Here is an 11,999-nt window from a genome sequence, read left to right as displayed (position 1 = left end):
AACCAATTGCACCACAAGGGCATATACCAAGACCAATGGGTCCTGTTCGTCCAAGGGGGCAGTTTGGTGTACCAAGAAGGCATCTTAGAGAACATGCGAGGGGTATTGAAGCGCATTTTAGGACGGTGATTACTCATAATCCTTCACCGGTGGTTATTCCTCACAACAACCAAGGAAGAACTTTTGAAGTAAGGACTAATTCCTTGCAAAGTTTGCCGAAATATAAGGGTCTAGCAACGGAGGAAACCTATTTCCATTTGGAGGCCTATGACTCGATTTGCAACACTCTTGGGAGTCAAGGTTTTTCGGCCGATGATGTAAAGTTGGTTTTGTTTCAATTTTCTTTGGAGGATAAGGCAAAGAAGTGGTTCTATTCTTTGCCTTCAGCATTTATTTACACTTGGGCGGAAATGCAACAAATTTTCCTAGATGAGTTTTATACCGCCCAAAAGACCAATGATGCTAGAAAGGGGTTGAGGAGTTTTCAACAACAACAAGGCGAAATGTTTCATGAAGCCTTCGAGCGCTTCAATATGATGATCAAGAATTGCCCGCATCATGGAATTGAACTTTGGGAGTTGATGAATGCATTTCATGAGGGGTTGTGTGCTGAAGATGCTCGTGACTTAATGTCTATCACGAATGGCACTTTTGGCACGAATTATGAAAATGACGATTGGAAATTTTTGGAGCAAATGGCAATTACTTCAAAGAGGAAAGCTCAAGCATCGAGAATAGCACGACCGGCTGTTACCCGAACACAAGTGCAAGCAGTTGATGATGGTAATGTTCAAACCTCTAACCAAATTTATGATGTTTGTGCTATTTGCAATGAAATAGGTCATGCGGCTGAAAATTGCCAAGGAATGGTGGAAAGGCAATATGAAGAAGTTCATGCGGTACAAGGTCAAGGAGGGGGTGGTGGAAACCACAATATGAATTCTAACACTTACCACCCCGGGTTGAGGAACCACCCAAATTTTCGGTATGGGAACCCTTCAAATCAAGCTAACCCGAACTTTCAAGGTAGCCAAGGTAACTTTGGTTCGCGCCAACCTTATAACAATCAAAGTGGATATCGAGGTGGGAACAACCAAGGGTATCAAAGGCAATATCAAACGGGTCATAGCTTTTCGGGTGGAAATGAAGTAATGGAGATGTTGAAGGCGATGCAAATTGAGATGCAACGAAGGAATCAGCTTGATGATGCTCGCATTCAAAAAGACGAAATCCGTGATAAAGCAATTCAGTCGTTGACTACCCAAATGAGTCAACTTGTGAGTGATGTGGCAATATTGAAGAAAGCAAAAGGCCAACTACAAAGTGACACGGTGACAAATCCCAAGAACATAAAAAGCGTTAATATCAATGTGGTAAGCACCGTTCCTAATAATGGAAAATTTCTTACTTCTTCTTGTCAAGTGAGTGCATGTATAGGAAGGGATGCCGAGGTTGAAATGGACAAGGAGCATGGAGTGCCAATCGTGCCTATCCGAGTAGGGAAACTAAAAATTCCTCATGCATTATTGGATTATGGGGCGAGCATGAGTGTGTTACCAGGTGACTTATATGATATGTATGATTTTGGTCCGCTTCAAGAGGCAGACACCATGGTGAGTTTGGCGGATGAAAGTTGGAGGCGTCCACGGGGAATAGTTAAGAATGTTATGATTCGGTTGGGAGAATTCGAATACCCGATGGATTTTCTGGTCCTAGATTATGCCTCTACCAAATTGACATCACAACAAAGGGTAATTTTAGGTCAACCGTTTCTTTATACGGCTAGTGCTCAAATCAACTGTAGAGACGGGATCATTACTATGACCGAAAAGAACCGTAAGTTGTACTTTGATGTTCATACTAGGGAGATTAGTTATGAACCTATTGAAGAGAAGGGTAGAGAGTCTAGTAACCATATGAAAAGTGTGCATCAGAGAAGAAAAACAAACAAACCACCGGGGTGTGAAAAGAAGTATGAAGGTTCGAGCAGGTATGTAGTTGACTATCCACCGAATGGACATTTGATGGATGCATTTCAACCAATGACAAGCTACAGTGGGGGAGGTGATAGGAACCGATTCTTTGAGCCACCATAAATAGGGGTGGCATGGTCTGGCTGAAGACTCGAAACTTAGCGCTGCTCGGGAGGCAACCCGGGGTTTTATATTGATCTTGTTGTGTTTATTTTTCTATGTTTCAGGGCCATGGCGACATTCAAGTGTGGGGAAGATGTGCGGATATTTGTGTGAAGGTGGTGATAGGAAGTCGGATTGTCTACAACATCTATTGTGTCAAACCTCACCAGGTCATTTTACTCTTTCCTTAGTCTTGTTATGTTCTTTAGCTTTGAAATTTTGGTAGATAGTTTGTTTATGTTTTGTTTAAAAAAAAAATTTGAATGGGTTTTAGCGATGAATTCCTTTCAAAACCATACATTGGGGTCAATGTATCCCAAGTGTGGGGATGGGGGGAAAATTTTTAAGAATTTTAAAAAATTTGTGAAACCAAACGAAAAATTGTCGAAATCTGAATACTTGATATTGTTCCACTTGACACACCGACACCCCTTTTTAGTCATTTCTTGGTGAGTGTTTGAGCCACGCATGATTATTAAAGATGTTTTCCTTGTTTTGAGTGGCGGTGTGTGTATTGTGTTAATAGAACTTGTGCATGAATGCTTGTTAAATCCTAGAGTTAGCATGCTTGTGAAAATGATAGGGATTTTTAGGTAGCCTCGTCCGAATGTGTGAGAGTGTGGGAATTGGGGGTTGGACCTCATACGTTACATATATGAGCTTGGTATTGTGAGGGTTGGGGGTTTGGTCTTTAGAAAGCCATTTTGAGCCTTATACTAGTCGGTTGTGACCCAAACCTACTTCTCAAAAAAAAAAAAAACTTTACCTATTGAGACGACCCGGTTTAGGAGTTTAGTTTGTGATTGTTGATGTCCTTCTATATATTGTTGAGTTTTATGTGTTATAAAAAAAGAAAAGAAAAAAAAAAGAGAAAAATATGAAAAAAAAATACAAAAAGAAGTATTTAGTTGCAATAGTAGTTGAGAAAGTTGATGAAGCTGTGTATATAGTTGATGTTTGCTTTGTTTAGTAGTAGAAATAAAAACCGGGTTGAATCAATGAGCTACTTTCACACTCCCACTATTTCCTACCTTTACACATAGCCCCGTTACAACCCGAATGTCCTTTTGATTCATAAGCATGCTAAATATTTGATAGGAGGAGATTTGATTTGTATACAAGCTTATTGTCGCACAATCACACACGTGCATTGAGTGTTTTAGCATAATGTGCTAATATTTCTTGTTACCGAGAGTTGTTGTGAGGGGTGTGTCTTGTGGTATGATAAAAAGTTAGTAAAATGACGATACATTTTAGCTTGGTTTGCATGTTGATCGCTTGTGGTTTTGAAATGGTTTTTGAATGGGTTGCTTGGGACAAGCAACGGATAAGTGTGGGGATGTGACGGGTGGTCCGTAGGACAACCCTTCAGTGCCTTAAAAATATTAAAATCCCATGCTTTACACGTTTAATTGTTTGAACTTGGTAACTACTAGTTGTTTGGACGTACAGGTGCAAATGGAGCTTAAAAGGGAAGGAATTTGAAGCATCAATGAAAAAATAAAATTTTGGAATTGAATAACTAATATTAGCACATGATAGAGGATGAAATTACGAGAACATGGGCGAAAACGGCGAAGAAAACGGAGTTGAAACGAGAAAGTTATGAAGAAAACAAGAAAACAAAACCTGGCGTCGCCGTAGCCTACGGCTCTGGCCGTAGGTTACGGCCCTCACTGGGTCTTCTGGTCCACCGTAGCTCAGTTCTGGCTCACCGTAAGAGTTTTATTGACCCCGTAGCCTACGACAGGAGCCGTAGGTTACGGCTTTGACCTGCGTAAAAGTTGTAACTGCCCCATTTATTGGTATTTTATGATGTCTTTTGACTACTTATCATTCCTAATCGGTTACACAACACGGAGGGACGGATTTTGGCTAACTTTTGGAGCTTGAAGACTATCTCTATCATTGTTTTTCATGTTCTTAACTTGTTTGAAGAGTAAAACTTAGTTTATAATGTTTGTTCAAGCCATGAGTGGCTAAACATTTTGTGGTCATCTTTGGTGGAAGGTTTTGTAAGACTTTATGCTTTATTTCCTTATTTCTAGAATAACAATCTTGATCTTTATTGAATTGTTTGTTATGGTGTGTGATTGGTTGTTAGTAAATTATTATTCTTATGTTAAACTAATTAGAAACCATACGTTCTTGGTGCCGTTGGCAATCGAGATATCATGGGTATAGTTAGGCTTAGGTAAGGGTTGATTGATCATCGGGTAACAACCTCACGTTCTAGGAATCTGAGTACTTAGTTCCCTTTCATCACTGCAATTGATCACACATGAACTATGTCTATGTAGTTCTTTCTAGTGGAATGTTAGCATAAATGTCAAAGCAAACCGGAAACTAAAGATGATTACTTGTCTCTAATTTGTTTACAACCAACACTTACATTTTGCAATCATAATAGTATCTTTAGTTTTGAAACCAATTCACTCAAATCAACTCTTGAATTTTATTTTATTTGCAATTAAGATCAATTTTAGTCAAGTTAGATAATCTTTTAAATAACACATATTCCACAAACTCCCTGTGTTCGATACCCACTTACCACTATCTACTTAGTAGTAATTGGATTAAATTTGATTGTGACCACGACATCACGTCATTAAGCCGGCCGATCGAACAGACCGTTCGATCGATCGACCCGAAAGGTAAGAACACTTCAGTGTTCTCAAATACTACAACGAAAACTTCAAAAGGTCAAACCATCATACACAAACACATCCTACTCAAAGGAAGAAACAATCCACTCGAACAGTCCAGCCGATCGAGCCTACTGGCCGATCGAACAGACTGTCCGAACGGACTGTCCAGCCGAACGAACAACCCGTTCGATCGAACCAACTGTCCGATCGACCAGGCTGTTCGACCCATCATCCATTGTTTCCATTTTACGTGTATTCATCGTTATGCTATCGAACTGTTCAGGCTAACCCTACTCTCAAGCGTTCCCTTCAATCCATCAATCAATCGCTGTGAGTATACTCGATCCCTTTTTGCTTTTAGCACTTTTGGGTGTTACATACGTTACTTATTTCAAAACACAAACGATCACACTACTCAATTATTTGAACGCTAACCAATTCGCATGTATTACGTGACTAAATGAATGCTTGTTGTTATGCTTACACGTGGAATGTTGTCTACCTGCCTTAACGACGTAGTACTATAGTTTGGACTCAGCACCCGTTCACACGGGGGTTGTTAAGGACAATTACTTGCATGGATTACGGTGGTAATCATGTATTGCAAACTGTCTCGGACAGTCAACTCGCAGTCATTGGTATCGATAGATCCATGTCGATAATTAACATGCTTCGTTTTCCTCTGTGTACGTGCTGGTTATGCGTAAACTATTTCGAACTCTATATGATATTATCAAACTTGTATGCTCACCTTTACATTATATGTATTGACTTTATTTTAACGTATGTGGCAGGTGTTTAAGATGTTTGCTTGCTAGGAAAGCGAGGCTAGAATAAAGCTCTAGAGCCCCCCAACAAATAGTTGTCTGTCAGGAACAAGCGTCTAGAGCATAGTTGTCTGTAGATCTTGTCCGATCGGGTCTTTAGGAGCATTTGAACAATATTTACATTATTCATTTAAATCTGAGTTGTCGGAACAGAATATTTGACTGGTTGTTATCTGTAATAATTTGTTTTATTATTTGGGACACGGTATGGGACGGGTTATGTAAACTAAATAGTGATGATAGTTGTTATGGAAACTTCTGGACAATCTGTTTCGCTCAGTGCCATGCCCCGATGATTCCGCCATCGGTTGGGGTATGACAGTTAAGAAATGGGATTGAAGTGATTTCCATATTGAAAAGGTAAGGTGGAAGATTTAATTGTGAAAGTGTTGAAGTTCGGATGAAAATACGAGTTTGGAAAGAAGAGTGTGAAGGTTTGTATAAGGGGTAAAGAGATGAGATAATCAAACACTCTTTTTATTACACTCCGCAGACATTTGGTCCCCCTCTTCTCGTGCAGACGTTTGCAGATGTGGTCCGCAGACTGCAGACCTTTTGCATCTGAAAAAACAAACACCACCTTAGACAGGAATTTTTATGTTCGGTCGGTTAGATTGCTTCTTCGAAATCAAAACTAATTTCAGATCCCTGATGTGTTTATGTGGAATAAATGGTTGCCTCTCAAAGTTAATATATTCGGTTGGAGGGCATACTTCGATCGTTTACCGTCAAAGGAGGTTCTAATTAAAAGGAATGTGGCTGTCATTAATGACTTATGGCCTTTTTGTATGGAATATGTGGAGAGTATAGGTCATTTATTTACAGCTTGCAGATTAACACATAAAGTTTAGACCAAGATCACCGGCTGGTGCAAGATGGCTCCAATTTTAGCCTTTTCAGTGAAGGACATTTTATGTCTGCACGAAAGATTAAAAGGTTCAGTGATTTATGTTCGCACGATGCAGTTTTTTTGCTTCTCACTTGCTGGGCTTAATGATAGGCTAGAAACATTGCGATTTTCAACCATAAAAAGGCGAACTCGCAAAGTATCTTTAAGGAGGTGAAGATTTTGGGCTATCTTTGCCTCAAGAGTATGACGAAAGGGTTAAATTTTAAGGAGGAACGATGGAATAGTTTCTAACTTTTTGTAATTTTCTTTCGCTTTGTTTGTCGGCTCTAGCACCTTGCCGGTTTGTTGTTTGGAATGAAGTTAGCCTTTCAAAAAGAAAATTACCCACAACAGAAAAAGGCAACATAATGAATATTTTTAGATTAAATCATTCGCCAACAAGGAGAAAAGACAAATAGACAATGCAAGAGGCACATATTTATAAATAGTTCATAATGATCAAATAATTAAAGTGGAAATGATAAATGTATTTTATCTTACATTACATAAACATGGAACATTTTTTATAATAAAATTATTTATTTATGTCCCGTATGTTTTCAAAATAAATATAAAATGTCAATGTCCCTTTATAGTATCAATTTAGTCAATTTTGTTTACCCACATATAATCATTTAACATTTAAAATCTTTTCAAATATTTGTAACATATGATTCTATATATTGACATTATGTCATGTGTTTCGATATCATAAAGTGAAAATATTGAAGTGTTACAAGTTACAACATTCAACAAAAATAAATGAATGTGTCAAGATTGTTTGGCATACAAAACCAACACCATATGTTGTGTCAATCGATATTCTTGCAACGTATTGCATCAAGCCGTTAAGCGTTACATGCTCATTTTGTGAATGGCTTTCCATGACATAAAACTGTGTGTGACAGTCAAATGTTCATTTAAAAAAAAAGGATTAGTATCTATTTTAACATATAAGTTTGGTTAAAACAAATAAAACTTTTTAATATATTATCAATAACTATTTTAATATTATATTTAACTAAAACCACTATTTATTACCTTTTCAATTAATAAAAAGGTTAATTCCTTTTTAACACCATAAGCAAGCTATGAAGATGAAATCTTTATCTATGGCATACAAAAGAGATATAAAATAATGAGTCGCCTACTTTAATAATTTACTAGGTTATGAATCTGTGTATTACACGGTTTAAGAATAGAAATTATGTAATTTTATAATTTTTACACAAAATTTAAATAACTGAATTATTATTCTTACAAACAGGGAAAATAAATCTAATTATCTGTTTGATTAAATCAAAAAAAGTAAACATGGCATGGTTGCTATATTTACTTTTTATATTGTTCTGTAAAGATTCAAAGTTATCATATATATATATAGTTTACAGATATTTTTTTTAGATTAAAATTTATTTAGGAGGTTTGATGAATTGGAAAACAAAAGATGTGAGGTGAAGATGTTGTCACCTGACATTATTTGGAATTGTTTACTAAAAGTAGAATTTTAATATAAAACCATTCATATACATTTAAATTTTTAACAAAATAAAAATCACTAATGTATATAACAATTTCTAGGAAATAATAAACAATTACATAATGAAAAGGAGCTTAAGTTTCAATTAATAAAATTATAATGTTTAAATGTTGATTTTTTTGACGTGTTACGACACATAAATATTAATTGATCCTGTGGTTTTAAGGTTTGAATAAGTGGGGCTATTGGTTTGGTATACATCTCTACACAAATTATTTTTTTTCCCACGTCTACATCGTTTATCATAAAAGTGGTTTCCTTCAGCGGTTTTTATTTGACTATGGACATGGTCAATACTATAAGTATCAAATTTTTATATAAATTTAACATATATTTACTCTCAGGGTGTAGGGAGTGGTTAAACAGGTGAAAGTGGTAAACTTTAAAATGGACCAATCAGAGAGTGCCACGTCAGAGAGGAGAAAAAGTTTAAACTTTGCTGAAAAGTGTTGGCAATGGTTAGACACTTGGTAAAGTGGTAAACTTTTTATAAAAAAAAAAAAAAGAAAAAAGATGTGATTGGTTAAAAATGGCATGGACCCCACTCCCCCCACACACACACTCTCCTTCCCTCATTTCACCGCTTCGGCAATGGAACACCGATTGGGAATGAAACCGTGCGGCAACATTGGTTGGTGGTGATGTATACCGATCGGCAAACCCTTTCACCGATCGTTTACCGCACCCACACCGTATCCCCTCATTAATCTAGAATGAATTACAAATTTACAAACACTAGTTTTTAAACCGTTAATCTTTTAATGACTATTTACAAAGTCTTAAAAATCTATCACAGTTGAAGATTCACCAATGTGAAGAATCGTATACAAATAACATGAAAAATATGACTAACTCGATAGAATCTTAAGATATGTAAGGCTAGCTACATAGAGAATCGGCAGGAGAAGACGAAGGCGCACAATAAAGTGTGACTATTCTAAAGCATGGGTAAAAATGATCTAGCTACCGAAAATATATCCGAACTATTCCATTCATATATCTAGAGAGTTGCATAGTGAACCCTTGCTACTTTGTATTAAACACTATACGAGGTTTAATCTTTGAATAAAATAAAATAACTTTTAACTGGTCTAATATATTTTCTCTTAAACTCAACAAGACTAACTTGGAATAAAAAAATAAAAAAGAAATATTTGCTGCTTAAATTAATTTGAAATATATAATTTCAACAGATTACTGTGTGCTCCTTTTTGTTTCGTTTGATTAATAAAAAAAGAAATAATTGCTGCTTAAATTAATTTGAAATTTGAAATATATAAATTCAACAGATTACTGTGTGCTCCTTTTTCTTTCGTTGGATTACTAGCTTACAACCCCGTGTATTATACGGGCTGAGTGACAAAAAATGTAAATTATAAACTTATGTATAATCCTTATTAATGAAATGACTTATTTAGATAAATTAGTAAAAATAAAGAACAATTATATTTTCGTTATGTGATTTGATACTTTATTAGTAATTATAGTTTATATCCAAATAATATATTTTATCTTAACAAATATATATGGTTAGGGTAAAATGAAAACTTCTACAAGTTGTGAAAACTTAGAGAACTCAACCTTACAAAAGGTTTTTTGAATTTTTTTACAAAGGGTGTGAATGAGCGGTTAGAGACTCAAAGTGTTAAACTTTTTGATTTTGGATTCAGGTGGTTAAAACCACTAAAACATAGGGGCTCAAAAAGTAATTTACTATTAATTAAATTTGAAATTATATGTTTGATCACTAACTATATTAAATAATATTATACTTATTATATTATTTGATACATTTATATTTGTTATAGATAATTATTATTTAAATTTGAATTTAGACGTTTATCTCTAACTATATTATTTAATATTATATTATATTTTGTGTATAAAATTAATATGTAATACTATTATTAAAAGGGAGGAGGCACCAGAGAGAGTGACACGTGTAAAAAAAAAATCGTTTATTAGTATAGGAAGATTATTGAACTAGCTTAGAACCTCGTGTATTACATGGGTTGATTAAATATATTTTTATATAATAAAAAAGTTATATCTTTAATTACCCATGTATAACATGAGTTGAATAAGCACGTGTACTACACTACTTGAATAAATATAATGTAATCAGTTAACACACACAGTCGTCAAAATACGTTTTTGGTAAAAAGAACTTTGATATACTATTTACATATTAGAACATTTTACTCTGTTTTTTTTTTCTATTATTAGGTTATAAACTTGTGTATTACAAAAGTCTATTAAATTCACTTATTTCTTCTTTCCCCATTCATGACCCATTGCTTTGTACCTAAATATTAGTTTTTATTCTTCCCTACTTAATACATGTTATCTTAATCAAGTAATCAAAATTAAAGAGGAAAACAACTACAAAAAATTATATGTACTTTTCAATTTGAATTCACATACAGAACTAATATGAGGCTATTAACCTGCAAATATGGCTTGTTTGGCATTTAGTCAGCGAAACGCGGGCTGGATCTCTCCTCCGAGCAGTGGCGGACCCAGGAATTTTTCCATGGGGGTGCGGAACATTTTTAAAAATTTTAGGCCCCAAGGTATATAAATTGAAAATCGGTTCGTATCGGGTCGAGTCGGGTCATGTAAAACAAAAGAACTAAATTTATATAATCATCAAAAACACGTCAAACCTTGTTACAAACATAATTAAAACGTCGTCCTACGGGTTTTCATTTTTTGAAATCTATCCAAAACATCATCTAAACCTACTTTCTTAAGCAACTATTTCTCTATATAACATATACAACCTTCACTTAAATTCTCATCGCCAATCCGATTACGCAAGTATCCACATCAACGAATCCGGAAGACGTATCAACTTTCCTCTTGAGAAATCGCGCCATAATGTCGCTGCTGATTGTTCCTATCGGCTATTACAAACAAATTGATCTATAAGTTCATGGCTCCATAACATATTACATAATGTATCAACTATTCAAGCCCTAAATATCATAATGTAAATCACCCTAAAAATCATCTAAACAACATATACACCATAAAAAAAGCCAAACGTTCTTCACTAAAAAAAAGTCAAACATACTGTGGTATGCGGCTGCTGAATGTTCACTGTTGTCGTTGTTGATGTTCTGATCGCTGGCGTGCAAGGACGATAAAGAGAGCAGGATAGAATATGTAAGGGTTTTGGGCTTGTTTATTTTATTGTAGTTTGAAATATTGTTGATTTGTTGGGTTTGTTTATTGGGCTAAGACTTAGTAGTGGGCTAGTTAAATGTATTGGGTATTTGGGTTGAGTTATTTAGATATTAAAAGTTATATAACTTATGTAGTATTTTTTATAAAATAAGAGTTTACTAAAGAATATTTTTAAAATATAAGTTGATAACACTTTTTACCGAAGGGGTGCGGACAAAAAATTCCAAGGGGTGCAGACGGAAAATTCCATGGGGTGCGGACGAAAAATTCCAATGGGTGCGGACGGGATTTTTGACGAAACTTAACACTAAATTTTTTTTTCCCAGGGGTGCGCCCGCCCACCTTGGGCTGGGCTTAGGTCCGCCCTTGCCTCCGAGTGGATTTGATAGCTCGGAATGAAAAGGAGCTTGCTCCATGTGAATGGCCCCATAAATTTAAGAGATCAAATTGTGTTTGGACTACATCTCTGGTGAAAACAGAGGCAATTTTGCATGGGTTTCAGGCAGTTTTGCGTTTGCACCACATCCCCATTCCATTTTGCGAGTCAGTTGATGTCGATTATCAAACGATAGTGGGATCCTCACATGTTAGGCATGTGAGGGAAATAAACTGAGATAATTAACTTGGTTAGTCATAAAGGATTAAACCAACAACAAAAATAAATTTTAAGGATGTTTTTAGCAAGTTTTAAACATTAAGGCTGGAACCTGCAAGTTTGAGTAAACATAAAGGAAGTTTTGTGCAATTTACTCGCAAAATAATAAACTAAAA

General features: G+C 35.4%; 1 non-coding gene across 1 annotated transcript; it reads right to left on the bottom strand.

Moving 5' to 3' along the window:
- Positions 1–459: 459 nt before the first annotated feature.
- On the bottom strand, positions 460–565 carry LOC118491817. The gene has a single exon (XR_004892262.1). It is a non-coding gene; the product is annotated as a small nucleolar RNA R71 (small nucleolar RNA).
- Positions 566–11,999: the final 11,434 nt, after the last annotated feature.

Source organism: Helianthus annuus, chromosome 4 (genome assembly GCF_002127325.2).
Source record: "Helianthus annuus cultivar XRQ/B chromosome 4, HanXRQr2.0-SUNRISE, whole genome shotgun sequence".
In the NCBI taxonomy this organism is placed as follows: domain Eukaryota; kingdom Viridiplantae; phylum Streptophyta; class Magnoliopsida; order Asterales; family Asteraceae; genus Helianthus; species Helianthus annuus.
The sequence above is the reverse complement of the archived record's forward strand: the minus strand, read 5'-3'. Positions and strand labels throughout refer to the sequence as shown.